Source organism: Armigeres subalbatus, chromosome 2, assembly GCF_024139115.2.
Source record: "Armigeres subalbatus isolate Guangzhou_Male chromosome 2, GZ_Asu_2, whole genome shotgun sequence".
NCBI lineage: Eukaryota > Metazoa > Arthropoda > Insecta > Diptera > Culicidae > Armigeres > Armigeres subalbatus.
Window position 1 is genome coordinate 414,210,192 of NC_085140.1, and position 12,111 is coordinate 414,222,302.

General features: G+C 37.9%; 1 protein-coding gene across 1 annotated transcript in view; it reads right to left on the minus strand.

Moving 5' to 3' along the window:
- LOC134213383 (uncharacterized) overlaps positions 1-11,401 on the minus strand; it is a 558,528-nt gene extending 547,127 nt beyond the window's left edge. The window contains exon 1 of the mRNA XM_062692395.1: positions 10,433-11,401. The gene's annotated coding sequence lies outside the window, so the exon portion shown is untranslated. The remainder of the gene's footprint in view (positions 1-10,432) is intronic.
- Between the last annotated feature and the right edge of the window lie 710 nt (positions 11,402-12,111).

A 12,111-nucleotide genomic window follows, 5' to 3' on the forward strand; every position in this document is an offset into this window, starting at 1 on the left:
GGTTTCAAATACTAATTTTGGTAACCCTGGTCAATCTCGGAGCAGAAACTTCGGATGGTACACACAACCGGGGGATGCCAGATTTCCATAAATTTGTATAGAAACCTTAACTTACAGATTTATATTAATCGAGAAATATGAATGCTGTATCATAGTTGTCTTTGAACGGATTTAATTGGCTATTTAAAGATCAATATAGCAAAACTCGAAGTGTCCGGAAATTCGAAGCAAAAGTGTCCGGAATTTGAAGCATCCCTTATACTGTGTCCGGATTTCGAAGCAAGCGATGTTCAATGTTTTCGATTATATTAGCTATTTCGTGCATACAAAATGTCATTTTCAGTACACTACAGCAAATTTGATAAGTTAATCTTGAGAGTGTGTGTTATCACTCAGTGTCAAGTACTTAATTCCGTTTGTAATATTGAACTGAAAATTTAGCAGTGCTTAGGTGTCCGGACTTCGAGTCGAAACGGTAGGCGAAAATGCGCGTTCTGAATTACCCATGCAAAATGCCCATACGAATCTTAATTTTTTTCACGATTTACTCAACCTTACTCGTGATTTTTGCATGAACAAATATCATATGAACCCGTCGGAAAGGTTAACAAACATATCTGTGAAGGAATGAAGAAAATCCATCCAGCCGTTTTCTAGTCATGTTACAAACACAGACCATTTCATTTTTATTTATATGAGATATAAGATAAGATATAATACTAGTCGACCTGGCACACGTTGTCCTGCATAGCAGGCGAAAAAACCGTGTTGTGAACTGCTCATGCGAAATTTCCATATAAATCTAAATTTTAGTTTTCACGATTCACTCTCTAATTATTTTTAGACTAAAGAAATATCATATAAACCTGTCGGGAACGATAACGGACATATCTGCTGAAGGAATCATGAAAATCCATCCAGCCGTTTTCAAGTTATGCGGATACAAACACAGACCATTTCATTTTTATTATATAGAAGATTAAACGGTTATAAAAATAAATTGAACAACGTAAGAAATACAGAACTTGAATAAGCCGCCTGATATACGAATGCAAAAATGGTAACTCGGCTTAGAAACCTAGCAGTTAACAACTGAGGAAGCGCTTAATGAACACCAACCCCCTCCTGATGAAATATTTTTTTCTTAAAATATGACAAATGGTAGGAAAACTAAAAAAAAGTGACTGAATATTATCTTCTATTATAATTTGATTTTTTGGGTTATTGCGCGTTGTCATAATTAATATGTCGTTCGGAATGCTCTTCCCTTTCTTTCCGCATATAATTTTGCTTAGCACACGACTGCTGTGCAGATTTTGCCGAGCTTTGGATAAATAGAAAAATGAAACATATCCCCTCAATTCCACAAAAAAGTATGTCAGCGTTGCGTTTTGAATCCTATTTATGAAATGCTTCATCTGTATACATATTCAAAGGACGAGTATCATCAATAGCATTGTTGCGGTGTGCTTCGTGGAATGGACATTAATGGTATTTATGTTGCTTTTGAAATCTATATCCTCAATGCTATCAGAATTCATGACAGGATGTACTGCTCGGTTCCAATCCTAAACAAGCTCTACAAAAGTATGATTACTAGTTCCGGCCGGTTAGATTTTGGAGAATTATTTTCGAAAAACTGGTAATGTGGTAGGGGAAGAGGCCTCGTCCCCCGAGGCAAAAACGATTTTTGGGAATTCACTTATATTTACCATGTTTGAGATAGCATTAACAAAACTAGACCTAAAACTATGTAGGTTATGCAAAGAAAGTGTCAAAATAATAGAAAGGAACGAAACATCTAACAGTCCTAGTGGAACTAACCTATAATGTACTACGCGTCTCCACGCACTGTCCATACCAAAATGCTGATTCGTCGACGCGTGGTGCGTTGTTTCCTGAAAGCTGCCGGCTAAAAGGCATTTGGCCTCATGAATTTTCCGGCAACGAAATATCATTACTTTTTGAAATGTGAATATTATCAATATGATTGAGATTTTTCCTAATTTTCTATATTGTTTAACTGTTGCACTCCCATGAAAATCGTTCTAGCTAAGGCATAAAAGCAGTCTATGCTTAGCTAGGGCATATTGCCCTTTCTTCTCCCACCTGTGTTTTGGCCATACCTTGAAGGTTTCGTATTTGATCTCAGCTTTTCGAAAGCATCATGTAAATAAATTAAATCAACTAGAAAGCGGGTTCCACTGCAGTCTGCTGACTGTGTCTCATTGAGTACCCAGGTAACCTGCTTACTGGTTAAATAAAGCATTTAAGTGACATTATATGCGCCTTTACGGCAAAACATTAACTGCCTATAAGCTCAATCGCCTTTAATGCTATTTTATTGCAGGTTTTGGCCCAATAAAATGCTTTATCCTACTTTATTGATAAAGTAGAACTTTGGTTGAGTGGCGTTTATTCAGCATTCGCGATGCTGAATAAATGCTTAGTTTTTTCTCAATGGCATTTTTTTTAAATTCTATTTGTACTTTTTTCATATTAGGGGGAATGACGGCTTTGGCAGGTTTTGTTCTATTATTGTCAGGGTTTTTTTTATGACTGATTATGCTCAAATTTGACCTAGCATTCTTTGCATATCAAAGAATATTGTGACCAAATTTCATAAAATTTGGTCTACAAAAACCCGCCTGACAATAATAGAACAAAACCTGTCAAAGCCGTCTTTTCCCCTATATTATTATTGTATTTCATTATTCAAATTCAAATGGAACACAATTTTTTACTCTCCTCGAGCTGGATTCGAACTCGCGCTCTTGCCACCCGACGCTGTAGTTGTCATCGCCCTTTACAGCTGGCCCATAAGAGAGAGATGGTAATGGGAATAATTTTGCCCAACATAAACATTACGCCCCTTCAGTAACATTGAAACTTAATTGAACTCATCTCAGAATCCAATCATCACAAACGTCATACCCAGATGCAAAGAAACAGCCACAGTAGTGCCATTTTAAAGCATCCATCGAACATAGTACAATGGAATAATAAAATGTAGCTTCTTCTTCTTCTTCATTGGCATTACATCCCCACACTGGGACATTGCCGCCTCGCAGCTTAGTGTTCATTAAGCACTTCCACAGTGATTAATTATTTTAGAGCGTCTTAGGGGAAATGCTACCAGGTTAAAAGACTATTATTCTTCCACTATTAACTTTTTTATGTATCAACAAGCAGATACGTATTTCGTTTCCTACTTGGAAACTTCTTCAGTGTTTGTTATCGACTGAAGAAAAACATTGCTCATTAACTTTAAATATGGTGTGTAGGTAGAACTGTAGGTAAAATTAGGGCATGTCGCTTGTACCGATTCGTCGTCGTCCGTGGGTAGTAATCTAAACAGCCAGGTATATCCGTTTCCTTGATCTTTGTTAAGTAAGTTTATTTGTTTTTGTTTGTAAATTTCTAAGCTTTCCGCTACGTCAAGTTTCCAAGTTTTGTATTTGTCTGAGAAGTGATATGTTGTCTTTGGTTAATTGATGATCTTCGTTAAATATATGTTCAGCTACTTTAGATTTGAAATGATAATGTATACCTTTTTCAGTGCCTTTGTTTGCTTTAGTTACTTCTGACCAAATGTTCTTTGAACCTCGTGTCTAAATGTTAGAAAATTGTATCGAATTAGTTTTGTCAGTAGGGCAGGAACAACCAACTGAAGACACTACTTGAAGCGTCAAAAGACTTTGTGCTTCAAGTAGTGAAAATCTGGAGTTTATAAAATATCCTGCTACAGTGTGACAAACTAATTCGATACCAATTTTTCTAAATGAACACTAGACACGAGGTTTAAAGAACATTTGGTCAGAAGTAACTAAAGCAAACAAAGACACTGAAAAAGGTATACATTATCATTTCAAATCTAAAGTGAACATATATTAAACGAAGATCATCAATTAACCAAAGACAATATATCACTTCTCAGACAAATACAAAATCCTTGGAAACTTGACGTAGCGGAAAGCTTAGAAATTTACAAAACAAAACAAATAAACTTACTTAACAAAGATCAAGGAAACGGATATACCTGGCTGTTTAGATTACTACCCACGGGACGACGACGAATCGGTACAAGCGACATGTCCCTAATTTTGACGTAGGACTACGTCTGTGTTTTCTATATTGGGGTACACTTTACGATTGCAAAAATCGGGGCCGTCACGAAAATATGATAGACTTTAAACTTTAATATCTAAGCCGTTTCTCGATGGATTTTCAATTTTTTTGGACCATTCGATCAAGGATGAGTCAACGCTTCTTTGTATTTATTTGAAAATACTGGTTTTCAACTATTTATTATTGATAATTGATAAACAGTTTAGAAATAGGTCAACCAACCAATCACGTACATGCATCACTAGCACAGACATCAAAAATCAATCACTTGCGGGTTTGGATCTAATCCTCAGTTAGAACAAGGTTTCACGCAGAGCAGACGCATCAAAGCGATTGCAGCGGAGCGGACACAACATCACGGAGGCGCTTGTAACATTTTCAAAGGAAATCCATCGCATTGGTGGTGTGCTCGATGTGTTGCTGCATTCAACCTCAACGAACCAGCATTTCATACGAAGAAAGGGTTGACCATAAAAATAGCACTGTGGCATTCCCGCACCGCCAGTGCCGATGCTGAAAATTTATTACAAATTGTGGTGTCAGTTAGTTGGAAAATTGGGAGAAGAAAAATTGGTTCTTCTCAGGACCAACATTTTATAAAAAGAAAGAGTTGATTGCGAAAATGGACTGTTTCGGGCATCGGGTTTGGCGTGGTAGCTTGGTTGCTGTTAGTGATTCCATCCATTAAAATTTACTGCATCATCTCCCTCCGACGCGCTATCAAATTCGCTATTTAAGATTGAGTTTTCCACTTTGAAGAAAGTTTTTTTCGAATAGTCGGATCAACCTTCTTTTGTATAAAATGGTGGCTTCCCAATCAGGAGAGAATAACAAATTTATATCATATTGTATTACTGATTTCAACTGTTTTTCTAACATAGGCTGTAATAAACTTGGCTCAGGATGTTGTTGAAATAACTAAATTTTCTAACAAAAAAATGAAACATAACTTATTCTGTTATAATTTTGCTAAGAAAAAATGTGATAATAATTTATCATAACTCGATTATATCAACGGTTGTTATAAATAACTGTTGTTACAATTATGTTATAATCTTGTTTTGCCTTCCTAGTCGGGTTTTGTATAAAATCAATGAAGAGGCCACCTCAGTGAAAACTATCTACAGCAACCACCCATCGGTGAACGTCGCTCGGACAGACAGATGCCGAAAGATAATGTTTTGTAATATGAAGAAACTTCGTCTTGAGTCAAATTTCTGTTGTCATTCCTCGCAACAATACGCATCTTAGATAAACAACAACTCATAACCAAATTCAGAATCTTGCGAAAAAATTTCATAGGATTCTTAGAATTTGTCATTCTCCGTTGTCTGCTCCCGATCAAAATGGCTCGCGCGCGTCGGTAAGCAGCTTTCTTATATCTAATGAAGAAATTCCATAAGCCCCGCCCTTTCATTAATCGTTATGAGTGCACATTATATTAACACCCACACAAATCACAAAGGGGCGGGGCTAACGGGCTTAATTTATTGAATACAAGAAAGCTGCTGTCCGGCGCGCCCGAGCCATTTAGATCGGGATTCCGCGGAAAGAGCGGAATGAGCGGTTCGACAAAATTTGATGCAGCGGAGCGGACACAGCAGCACGAAGGCGTGGGTAGCATTGGCAATGCTTAATTTTTTTTTCAAAATGGTGGAGGTTTAGCGAAAAATCATCAAGTGGCGGTCGGACAATTTCATCGCAAGATGCTGACAAGCGTTTGGATGCAGTTAGTTATTGGAAAGACGCATTGGGAAAAGAAAATTGGTTCTTCTCAGGACCAGCATTTTATGGAAAGAAAGAGTTAATTTCGAAAATGGATTGTTTCGGTGGCATCGGGTTTAGCGTGGTAGCTTGGTTGCTGTTAATGATTCCATCCGTTCAAATTAATTACATCATCTCCCTCCGCCGCGCTATCAAATTTGCTAGTTACGATTGAGTTTTGCACTTTGAAGAAAGTTCATATCGGATTGTCGGATCAACCTTCTTTTGTATAAATACAAAAATGGCCGAAATAAAGAAGAAATAAGCAAAACCAGAAGTGGCGTGAAACTAAACGCAAATATTTTTTTGCAACGTTTGGTTTTCGCCCGAGATGTAAGCGTACGTGGCAAAGTAAGGATTAAGATGTCCCCGACTGAAAGCCAGTCGAGTGGCTTCAGCGGCCGATGAGTCATGTTAATTCCACGGTTAGAGAATTAAAGTCCATCCAACTGGGAACAACCATTCGACTTCTTGATTCAGTTGGACTCCGAGCAGTTTGCTCAATGTTAATAAAACGACACAAATTATCATGGCAAATACCATCAATTTCGAATAGCTACGTAGTCCTACGTCACCTTTGCGTACAACCCGATTGGGCTGCACCTTTGAGTTTTTACCTACAGTTCTACCTACACACCATATTTAAAGTTAATGAGCAATGTTTTTCTTCAGTCGATAACAAACACTGAAGAAGTTTCCAAGTAGGAAACGAAATACGTATCTGCTTGTTGATACATAAAAAGTTAATAGTGGAAGTAAATGGAAGAATAATAGTCTTTTAACCTTAAACTTCCACAGTTATTAACTGCGAGGTTTCTAAGCCAGGATACCATTTCTGCATTCGTATATCATGAGGCTAACACGATGATACTTTTATGCCCAGGGAAGTCGAGACAATTTCCAATCCGAAAATTGTCTAGACCGGCACCGGAAATCGAACCCAGCCACCCCACAGTGTTCGATTTCGTCGATTTCACGATCAAAATTGAATAACTTTTAAACCGTTGGATTTAGATGTTTGGTGTCTTCTAGAAAGTTTTTGGGCGTGAAAAGACACATCTTTTGATGTAATGAGTTTGATGATCAATCCTCCTAGAAGTGAGATAAAATTTACTTTTCGTCAGAAAAATAAATAGAGAATTGGTTTCTTCAGCAAAGTTGTAGAGTTAGGCATTACGAGAAACTTTGTAGAACATTCCGAAGCTCTATCTATTAAAGGTAATGAAATATGAGCGTTATCTGAGGATGACCCCCTCAAAAACAGTTTTTTAAATATAACTTTTTAACGTGATTTTTCACATTTTCACGATCTTCTACAAAGTTATTCGGGCCAGCAAAATACGCATTTTGATTACGATAGAAAGTTTCTATTCCTTAAGATAACAAAGTTATTCACGATTTTCCATTTTTTGTTGGTGAACTTTCACCTTAAGTAACTTTCTCCGGCGCAAAATGGCGCAGTCAGTTCAGGTGGTATCCGAAAGTCCTAGCCTTCTGCTACAACTGACATGTGAAACTCCTTGTAGGCAAGAGTAGGCAAGGTATGTTACATTCAGAAAGAGTGTCCAATATAACACCAACAAAAAGGCAAATAACGCAGCTCGCAACCTACTGTTAATGCTTTAAATGCATTTTTATTCCATAAAATTATAAGGAGAACTACTGTAAGCCCAAAGAGAAGCACTGGTTTTATTTGGTTCATCAAACACAATTAAATATTATCAGTATTGCTTTTATATTGAATTGAATTGACTGAAACGCAAATAAACAAAGATTCTGAAAATTCAATCAAAGTTCATTGTCTGCTTTCCGGATATTGGCCACCCGGAGTGGAAATTAATTATCATACTTTAAAACTCAATTTGTGCATATGCACAACATGTGAAAGAATTAGTTTGAAAAATGAATTGGAGGTAGCCACTTCCTTTGGTGGTGGTTGAACCCATGACGAACTTTGACAGATCCTATAGACATTTTCGGCTTGGAAAAACTCATGCCTCGTTTTTTCACTTTCACTGGTTCGTCCCTTTCCGTTTCCTCATAAATTATCTTCCATCAGTTCATGTGAAGAGCTTCGTATTTGTATATCTATTTCAATTGAAACTATGTACTACCAGACAGCGTTTTTTAGTTTTTTTATGATCTTTTCGTTGATTGGTTGAATTGCGAGAGTTCGGCCATGTGCCATAGCCATAGTGTTGGGAATTCGGGCTTATCAGTACCCGCGAAGCTGCAAAAGATGACGGAGGTCCTTCATGGCTTAGTAGGGAAAGCATCTGTATAGCATACTGGCATACTGGAGTCGTGGGTTGATACCGCACCGAAGGAAGTGGTTACCTCAAATACATTTTTCAACTAAATCGTTCACATGTTGTGCATATGCACAAATTGGGTTTAAAAACATAATAATCAATTTCCACTCTGGGTGGCCAATATCCGGAAAAGCAGGCAATGAACTTTGATTGAATTTTCAGAATCTATGTTTATTTGCGTTTCAGTCAATTGTTACTCTAAAAGCAATACTGATAATATTTTATTGTGTTTAATGAACCAAAAAAAAAACCAGTGCTTCTCTATGGGCTTACAGTAGTTCTCCTTATAATTTTATGGAATGAAAATGCATTTAAAGCATCAAATGTAGGTTGCGAGCTGCGTTACTTGCCTTTTTGTTGGTTTTATATTGGACACTTCCTCTGAATGTAACATACCTTGCCTACTCTTGCCTACAAGGAGTTTCACATGTCAGTTGTAGCAGAAAGCTAGGACTTTCGGATACCACCTGAACTGACTGCGCCATTTTGCGCCGGAGAAAGTTACTTAAGGTGAAAGTTCACCAAGAAAAAATGGAAAATCGTGAATAACTTTGTTATCTTAAGAGATAGAAACTTTCTATCGTAATCAAAATGCGTATTTTGTTGGCCCGAATAACTTTGTAGAAAATCATGAAAATGTAAAAAATCGCGTTAAAAAGTTATATCGAAAAAACTGTTTTTGAGGGGGTCATCCTCAGATAACGCTCATATTTCATTACCTTTAATAGATAGAGCTTCGGAATGTTCTACAAAGTTTCTCGTAATGCCTAACTCTACAACTTTGCTGAAGAAACCAATTCTCTATTTATTTTTCTGACGATAAGAAAATTTTCATCTCACTTCTAGGAGGATTGACCATCAAACTCATTACATCAAAAGATGTGTCTTTTCACGCCCAAAAACTTTCTAGAAGACACCAAACATCTAAATCCAATGGTTTAAAAGTTATTCAATTTTGATCGTGAAATCGACGAAATCGAACACTGTGCACCCTCAGCATGGTCTTGCTTTGTAGCCGCGCATCTTACCGCACGGCTAAGAGGGTAGCTAAACTATGTAATTAGTGATGGGGTAAGGTTAACGACAAGTACTCCTGTCAGTGGTCGGAATGGAAAAAAATATTGTGCATATACCGACTTATATGCTCAACTGTAAGTTCATTGGACAAATAGTCCCCGCTATATGGTTCCATATTGGAAAGTTGCACGTATATGGTTCCATATTGGAAAACCTTCGACGGATGAACATTACAGGCTTTAAAGTGGCACTAATGTAGCTGCGATGAAACGCACTACGCATTGTGCATTCATAATGCTATTATAAGACAATGCCTCTCATGATTGCTTTGAGAATGCTTATTTAGAGCAGCCAGGTTTTCGAAATGTACAGCATGGAGCATATGCAATATTCTATAATTCTGATATAATGCTTACTTTAATGCTTATTGGTTACCTGGGAAGTGTATTTTACTTTCTTCGGTTTTGTCTTCAACAAATTTAGGGTCCCTGATATTGACTCCTTTTTCAACTAATCGTTCCTTATCTGACACTAAGGATAATATAGAGGACATTCCAAAAAAATGGAAACTACAGGAGTAGTAAAAGGAAAATTCTTAGTAAATAGAAAATACTCTCAATACCTAGTTCTTGAACAAAAATCTGTCCATCCAGGACATATTTTTAGAAGAGCGGTTAATAGACATGAAGCTCTGCATTTCTTACGCTGTTCTCTTTATTTTTACAGTTCATACAAAATGTATTTACTCCATTAAAAACCCAGATTTATCCACCTAGCGTTGGTGGTGCCTTTCTCGCATTTAGTTAAGACACCAACCTTATATGGGGTTTATATGGTCCGATGTACCATTTTTCTTTCTTTCTAACTTTTAAACGTAATCAAGGCTTTGTCCCCTGTCGAATGAAACTTGTTGCGAGATAATCGGAAAGTCGAATAATAGATTGAATTTATTTGCAAAATTGAGTTCAATTGCAATAAATACAAAAAGGAAAATACTGAAATGATTAAAATTGGCTTTGTTCAACTGAAGTTTGAATGTTCTAATGGAAGTTAATGTAAATGAAATACAACCGCACATCAATTTTCTGAGCACTCTGCTAAAACCTTTTATTAAACCCACCCAGCCACCCCCCTGTGTCTAGTTTTAATAACATCAAAAGCATATATCCATTTCTATTTCACACCTCAACATCATCGTGAGCGCTAATTACCTGATACCAATTCCATGAAGTAGCTCACTATTTCTGCAGCGCACTGATCCGGAACGCGTAATCCAAATATTATCGTTGTTCATTGACTGCAAGAATTGGTAATTTTCTTACGAAACTAATGAATCCTGAACACCTATATGTACCTTATTCACACACTTTATACACAGTTAGGATGTAGATAGCCACATGTACTGCACACTCTAATTAATGAATCAATATGTATCCACGTACTCTTACAAGCGCCAATATTTAACTTTCTCCTTTAATTGAATTATGCAACATGGTGATATGGCATGTAGCGCACACGTTTTCACTGGGTTGAGCTTTGCAGATGGTACAACGACGACGACCACATCAACCATTTAACTTTTGCCACAAACGCAACCCCCACACTGCGGAGCAGTATTTCAATTTACTCGATAAATTACACGCATTAGAGCCACTTGATCCGTATGACCCACACGTAGCGAAACCACCGAAAATTAAGCGCAACTTGAGCCACCTTAATTGAATTCACCCCACAGCAGAATCGACGATGTAACTTGAACTCTTTCTAGTTGAACACGCCTCAAGAGCAGCAAAGTTTAAGCAGCAGCCGAGTTGTTCATTTCCCGCACGAAGCAGCACTCTGGATCCTCAGGAAATCCTTGGGTGGTAGGGAAAACTTGAAAGCGATGAAGAACTAATTATGGCTCTTCAACTGGAAGCTCTACCACGCTCTGCCATCCTGCCGAAAAGCGCACGTTGCCACGGGCATCTTCCAACTCTACGGCAGCAACTAAATCGCTATACTAATTATAATTAGCCATCCGGAGCCGTCTTGAACCCGTAATTCAAAACCGTTACAAAAAAGCGATGGCAACCGCTTTTGCCCAACTTAACAGTTATCTTCTGGCAATTGTTGGCTCCCTATCAGCACACCCCACTTTCACACCCCTCACTGCCAAACCACGAAACGGCGGCGACGGCTAGAACGCACGAAAACTGGGGCAGTGTGCTCGACGCGTGACGACCTGCAAGACTGATTTCAAGTGCACTGCAGTGAAGGCTAGTAGGTCCTGCTTGGTCGGATGCTGCCGCGAGATGAAACATTATTGCGAAACGGTCGGTGACAGGATCTGACAGCACGCCGTTCGTTGTCTGAGCAGCTGAATGTCCTGAGCCTGGTTGTGGTATCAGCTGGGGCAGCAGGATGCTGCCGAGTTGCCGAGAGCTGAGATGAAGCAAACAGGAGAGTACGTACGAGAGAGTAATGGGGTGCTGGGCCTGATGGGTCGAAAATGGAAAATTGGAAAAGCTCAGATAAAAGCTTCCAGTTTCAATGGAAATGTGATAGAGGACGCTTCAAGGAGATTCGATCTAAATAGTGCACATGGAAAAATTCTCTGTTAGTCACGCATTTTGCACTTCAGATTATATTATTTCTCAGCTTAAATGGAATAACGAAGGCCTTATGGTCACGAAACATATACACATTATCATATCTGCCTTAAAAATATTAACACTTTTTATTACCAATATATTATTATACTCAATGAACCCCACGAAACCACTTCCAAATTGCAAGTAATATTTGAATAAGGCTTTGGATAGTAATGACGGACAGACCAAAAAACAAAAAAATTCATGGAAACGAACAACATACATTTTCATAAAAAAATAGAAACAGTAATATTGAT